The sequence below is a fragment of the Poromitra crassiceps genome (genome assembly GCF_964638095.1).
Source record: "Poromitra crassiceps genome assembly, chromosome: 13".
In the NCBI taxonomy this organism is placed as follows: Eukaryota; Metazoa; Chordata; class Actinopteri; order Beryciformes; family Melamphaidae; genus Poromitra; species Poromitra crassiceps.
This window is the reverse complement of record NC_139644.1, coordinates 2339697-2346810: the sequence shown is the minus strand read 5'-3', so window position 1 is coordinate 2346810 and position 7114 is coordinate 2339697. Positions and strand designations below refer to the sequence as shown.

Here is a 7114-nt window from a genome sequence, read left to right as displayed (position 1 = left end):
CCACCAAAATTTGGCGATATTACCAACACCTCATTTCCTGTTTTTTAACCATCCATAGCACTGGGCCAATCCCTGAAATTTGGCCCAATGACAGATATGACAGATATTCAAGCTCCTTCGGGGGGCAAGGCTCGAACCCCCCTTTTTTTTAAGCCTTCGCAGGCCATTTTAGGGCCAGGTGGTTACCTGGAGGTCTGCAGTTGACCTCCAAGTAACCACCTGGAGGTCAGTAATGGACCTGGGTGAATCCATCTCGTGTAAAACGAGATATTCTAATTGTTTTTCTAACTGCTTCTTTACAATCAGATCCTTGCTTCTACTGGTGGGGCATATTGTGTTGTAAATTTTTTTATTTAAGAATTGATTGTTCTTCCGGCATGATTGTATTTAGCGTCATTTTTGCCTGACACAGCACAACGCTGAGGAAGGTCTTTGGCTGAAACATTCGTTGCTGCTGCCCGGGTTTGAGGAACTATTAAAACATATGAAAGGACATTTGGAGTGCTGGCTTTTTCTCGCTTTACTGAACTCTGCTCGCCCTGCACCCTGCTCGCCCTGCACCCTGCTCGCCCTGCACCCGGTGACTTTCTACAGTTTGAGATGTGCCTGCTTGAGAAGCCATCGGTCCCTAATGATGTCACTCAGTATCGTGACACTACTGATGATTGACTGATAGAGCTCTGTACGTCAGGTGACTACTGATGATGTCAAGACATTGTGACATCATTGTGATGTCATCAGTGAATGATGTCATAGGCACTGATGCTACCTTATGCTAATGAAGTCATAGAGACTGATGATATCATCAATATGTCACATCATTGATAACATCACTGCCCCTAACGATGTAGTCACCTGTCACCTGAAGGTCAGGTGACTACTGATGATGTCATAGACATTGTGACATCATTGTGATGTCATCAGTGATGAAAAGTTGGGGCAAATGTGTACTGCGGATGCCAAAGAGCAGAGATGAGCACTGATAAAGTCACAATGCCATCAGTGATGTCACTCAAGCAATTGTGTTTTTTGGTTACACTCAGTCAATTGTGACATCACTGATGATATCATAGACATTTAGAAGCTGGCCTGCAGCAGTGCCCTCATGGTGGCCAGTAGTCTCTCTCGCAGTGCCAGCCGTAGATGATATCTACCTCCAAGGTCGGTGGGTCTGACCATGTGAGACTAGTGGCCAGTGACTACAAAGTGACATCATATAAATCACTGGTTACGTCACACAAAGTGCTATGCCCCACGAAAGAAAGAAACAAAGAAAGAAAGAAGTGGCTAGGTCACAGATGATCTCATAGTTCTAGACAGCCTGGTGGCTCGGTGGACGCTCCTCCTGCAACAGGCAGAGGGCTCGTCCAGCAGACATGAACATTGTCCTGAAGATTATCCTGCTAAACCCAAATTTGCGTACCCATAAACTTAGACCTTATTTATGCATTTAAGTGAAATCTCCATTCTAAAACCCCATTCACTTTTCCCTCATTGAACCAAAATGGTGGCGATTTCTGGTTAAGCCTCCAAAAATACCTCATCCCTGCTGTACTCTATATTCCACGTTCAGACTCGAGCAACTGTGATGTCATCGGTGTTGATGTCATGAGTGAGTGTTGTAATCAGTGATGTCATCAGTGATTATATCATCAGTGATGTCACTCGAGCAATTGTGACATCATCGGTGATGATTGGTGCCCACGTGTGAAGCTAACACTTTACATCTAGTAACTTGCTAAAGATGGCAAGGAAACGATGGTCTGTCTGTGTGTGTACCCCGAAAGAAAGTGGTTCACCAATGATGTCATTCATGGCCAGTAGGGGCTGCAATGCCCAGGTCACCGATATTATGTGGCCAGGTCATCATAAATGTGATGTCACAGACAGTGCTGACGCCTGGTGGCCGACATGGCCACTACATAATTATATCACTGATGATTATAATGGTCATAATGTGGAGGGGGGGGGGGTGGCATTATTCTAATTCACAGTGCACTTGTGATGTCACCAGTGATGTCACTCGAGCAAGTCGGGTCGCGGGTACCTGTGGGTACCTTGCAACTGCCTCCAGAGTCCCCTGGGATAACATGTTCAGTCGGCCGGCTTCCGATTATGCGATTATTATATATACTTATAATAATGATTATATTCTTATTATATTATGATGATAATACAATTATAATTATACAATTATTAGACTCCTGTGTGTCAAGGAATCCAGGTCACGACCCTAACCGCGGTCTCGGCGGCGCGGCGGACCTCCTCCTCCTCCCCCGCACCGCTCCTCCTCTCCAGCAGGGGGAGGTGCTCCAGCAGGAGGCGGCGTGCGGCAGGAGCTTCGGCCAGCGAGGCCAGCGCCCGCAGGGAGTAGACCACCACCGCACTCCCCCTCTCCTCCACAGGCTCCTCAGACAGCAGACCCAGGAGCAGAGGCAGCACCTGGAGCTCCAGACACTGGATCTTTCCTCTGGTGATGACGGCCGTGTTCATGATGGTCCCCGCAGCGTTGGCCTGGACCTCGACGTCTGTGTCTGACAGCAGGGCGACGAGCACAGGAAGTACAGCCTCCTCACACACCTGCTGCTTCCCCTCCACAGGGACACTGATGGCCATCATGGCAGCGGCCGCCTCTCTGCGGACATGAGCGGAGCGGTGAGCGAGCTGCCGGCTGAGCGTTGCCACGCCCCCGCAGGCCAGAGCTGGCCGGGCGTCCTGCCGCACGCACCGGGTCAGTGTGGAGAGTAGCAGCACCCGAACCTCCTCCTCCACCTGCAGGTCCTGCTGCTGGTTCTTCTGCAGCTCCTCCTTCACCTGCACCTCAGGCTCTTGGTTCTCCTGCAACTCCTCCTCCACCTGCACCTCCTGCTCCTGGTTCCCCTGCACCTCCTCCTCCACCTGCACCTCCTGGTACTCCTGTACCACCTCCTCCACCTGCACCTCCTGCTCCTGGTTCTCCTGCACCTCCTGATCCTCCTGGTTCTCCTGTACCACCTCCTCCACCTGCACCTCCTGGTTATCCTGCAGCTCCTCCTCTACCTCCACCTCCTGTTCCTGATTCTCTTGGTTCTCCTGCATGCGCTCCTCCAGCTGCACCTCCGGCTCCTGGTTAACCTCATCTTGGTCCATGAGCGCGAGCAGCAGCCGGGGGACCAGAGGCAGCATGGCATCGGCCCCAGCGGGCAGCAAGGCCATGCGGCTGAGCGCTCGGTGGACGCTCCTCCTGCAACAGGCAGAGGGCTCGTCCAGCAGAGAGGAGAGAGGATCGAGGAGGCCTCCGCTCAGCAGGGCCTCCCTGCCCACGCTGTGGGCGGCCAGCAGGTGGAGCAGCTCGCTGGTTTGCGTCCGGACTAACAGATCTGTGTCCTGCAGCAAGTCCTTCAGCATCTCCATGAAGCCCTGGCTGACGGTCTGGTAGGCCCACTCCGGGTCGTGGGCCAGGTCGCAGAGGGAGGACAGCGCCCGCTGCCGGGTCAGCGGCTCCGGGTCCCGCAGCTCCAGGGCCAGCCGTGGCAGAGCCCGCTCCCCGTAGGCCAATGGGGCCCGGGTGGGGTCCGTCTCTTGCCTAGTAACCGCTGTAGACATCAGCTGAGAGGTGGGAAAAGTGAAACAAAGAAGTCTTCCGTTCCTACTTATAGCCTCCACAGGGAAGGATTTCTGACATCACTGATGTCACAATGTTTATGACATTATCAGTGTCTATGCATGCAAGTGAAATTGTCACACTGATACCAGAGACATTGTGACATCATCAATGATTTTTCACTGATGGTGACAATTCACTCTCTGATGACATCACTCACAGTCAGACATCACACACTGATGACATCACAGTTGCTCGAGTGACATCACTGATGGCATCACTTACTGATGACATCACTGATGACATCATTATGAGAGGCGCTAAAAAGTCTGAGGACTGTGTTGTTCTCAATCACTACGCAGCTCATACACATATTAAACATATATACTATATATTATATACAGCTCATACACACAGTCTAGGGTATAGGGCTGTATTAGGGCACACAGTCCCTAATACGATTGGTATGAGAGGCGCTAACAAAAGTCTCGAGTGGTCAATGTTAAAACGCAGACATTTCAAAGTTCACCAACACAGATGGGTCTTGTGATTTGATCCGCTGGGTTTTGAAAGCGTGATGCTCCTAAAAAATAACTTTAATATACCAATCCAGTGCCAGTGATTTTTTTTAATGTTTTTAATGGCAGGCGTGCCTTCTGCGTTTGTGCCAGTGCGCCCAGCCATCACAGCGCTCCACAGCGCCCCTCTGGTCGGAAGCTATAAAGACCAGTTTTTTTGTTTGCAAACAGCGATGACGTATTTTGTGGGTGGGGCCGAACTGGTGGCAAAACGAGGTAGCGGTATAGCGGTAGGATACAGGAAAACGATGAAAAATATCGATCATCGGGACGATTTATCGAGCTATTTTAATAGTTTTCCTGCAAACGACAGGTTATCTTACACTAATAAAGTTAACTCTTAGCAATGAGGTTTCCTGACCCATACTCACTGATTGGATGGGAAAAATGGATCCAACTAAATGGCCAAAGTTGCAGTGGCCAGACATCTTCGTATACCTAGTGGAAAAGCCCAGTGTCTATAGTGTTGTGCCTATAATTGAAATAAATTGTGCTGTTTAGAATAAACTATGAATAACTGAAAGTTATTCATAGTTTATTAAATTACTAATTGTTGTTATATCTATCTTCAAAAGTGAAGGATCCAACTGCGCTTCAGCTGTAGGAACTGGCAGGTCCGGTGCATCACAGGAGGGACGCAATAATACTTAAAAGAATAAGTCTGGAGCAGTTCGGATCCAATGATGCCTTTTATTTAAGGTGCAAAATGGTCAGACAACGTTTCGACGTACATACGTCTTCATCAGGTCGCTGATGAAGACGTATGTACGTCGAAACGTTGTCTGACCATTTTGCACCTTAAATAAAAGGCATCATTGGATCCGAGCTGCTCCAGACTTATTCTTTTAAGTATATCTATCTTCAATAAGGAAGGATTGTTAATTTAGGGACACCACCTGTATTAAATACAGGAAAAAGATTAATTTATTTCAAGTTGTCTCGTTGTGAAGTGTAATTACATTCAAACCTTAGTCAAGAAATCGCCAAGTGCATCAAATCACACTGAAACAGTTAAATTCAATTAAAAAAGCGGACACTATTTATTAAGTAAAATAAGGGTGAAGATTGGCATCAAACATCAATAGTGCCTCTTACTAAGCTACGTTACACAACCTGATAACTGTCTTAGAAGGGAAAGTGAGTGTATGGGTGTGAATATGTGTATGTGTGTACTGTGTAGTTGCGGCGAGTGGCCACCAGGTATCACCAGAGCGCTAGGAAGGATGAGTGTGTATAGAACGGACAACCAGTTACTTTGGACCTCAAAATGGCGACTCACAAAGGACCGTGCCTGCGTGTGCGTGTGTGGATGAGAAAAAGAGGGAGAGGGAGAGCAGGGGGAACACAGTGAATGACAGTACGATTGAGCAGTACCGACTGAACACTGGACCACGATGCAACTCAATACCAAAGCCCGAAGGCTGACGTTTAACTGGTAATGAATTAACTACGCTAGTCCACTGGCTACACCCGTGTAGGGTGTACAGGCGGGGATCCGGTATGTTTACACTAACGTTATACACTAGCGGATTGATGCACTTTATCAGCAATTCACAGTATTCACACATATAATCACAGTTACAGTTCACAGTTCAGTTCAATAATTCAGTCATCTACTACCTAACTTCCGACCGAACTCAAAAAGAAAACTAGAACGACCGCAACGCGGACTTATGCCTCCGCCATTAGTTCATTCTTGAGTCCAAATCGCCATTTGAGGCAAATTGGAAGAAATTCCGTCAAGGCGCTCCTGTGATGTTGCGTTACAGAGCTTGGAAATTGGGTGTGTGAGGTCACAGTGACCTTGAACTTAGACCACCAAAATGTAATCAGTTCATCCTTGAGTCCAAGTGGACGCTTGAGGCAAATTCAAAGAAATTCCATCAAGACATTCCTGAGATATCGCGTTAACAAGCTTGAAAATGGCATCCGAGAGGTCACAGTGACCTTGACCTTTGATAACCAAAATGGAATCAGTTCATCCTTGCTTCCACGTCGATGTTTGAGCCAAATCAGAAGAAATTCTATCCAGCCGTTCTTGAGATATTGCGTTAACCAACTTGGGAATGGTGTTCGTGAGGTCACAGTGACCTTGAAGTTTGACCACCAAAATGTAATCAGTTCATCCTTGAGGCCAACTTAATGTTTGAGGCAAATTTGATGAAATTCCGTCAAGGCATTCCTGAGATATGGCATTAACAAGCTTGAAAATGGCATTGGAGAGGTCACAGTGACCTTGACCTTCGATCACCAAAATGTAATCCGTTCATCCTTGCGCCCAAGTCGACGTTTGAGCCAAATTGGCAGAAATTCCATCAAGCCGTTCTTGAGATATTGCTTTAACGAACTTGGGAATGGCATTCGTGAGTTCACAGTGACCTTGACCTTTGACCACGAAAATCTAATCAGTTCATCCTTGAGTCCAAGTTGATGTTTGAGACAAGTATGATTAAATTCCGTCAAGGCATTCCTGAGATATCACGTTAACTCATTCATGGCCAAAGACGTCTTTGACGTGTTATCAGGAATAGCCCTCCCCGCCAATGACGTGTTTGACGTGTTTTTGTTTTTATTAGTGCAGCGCGTAGTTCAAAGACTTCCCCAGCCTGTGACATGGTATCAGGTCCCTGCCCTCAAAGCCAAGCCGACAACACGTGAACAAACACATACCGCAGCTGTTGTTTTGAAATGAGCAGGAGGAAAAACAGAAAACAGAGAAACGCGCTTCCTTGTGCAGAGAGGAGAAACGCCATTGAAACGCCCCTCGGCGCGCTGCACGAGCTGGTCGGCTTGCTGCAGGGCAGCGGGCATGGATCAGTTGTTCGCGGTAGTCAAACCCGTGACCAACATGATCGATCCTGGTCCCTGGACCCCGTTCCTGTGTGCCAGCCCGAAAGAGACGAGACGGAGTCACAACTTTGTGAGGAGGAGAACAGCAGCCTCGCCACAGAAA

General features: G+C 48.1%; 1 pseudogene across 1 annotated transcript; it reads right to left on the bottom strand.

The window, feature by feature from the left end:
* Positions 1–2211: 2211 nt before the first annotated feature.
* Positions 2212–3585, bottom strand: LOC310787868 (radial spoke head 14 homolog pseudogene; annotated as a pseudogene). Its single transcript has one exon. The product of its transcript is annotated as a radial spoke head 14 homolog pseudogene (transcript).
* Between the last annotated feature and the right edge of the window lie 3529 nt (positions 3586–7114).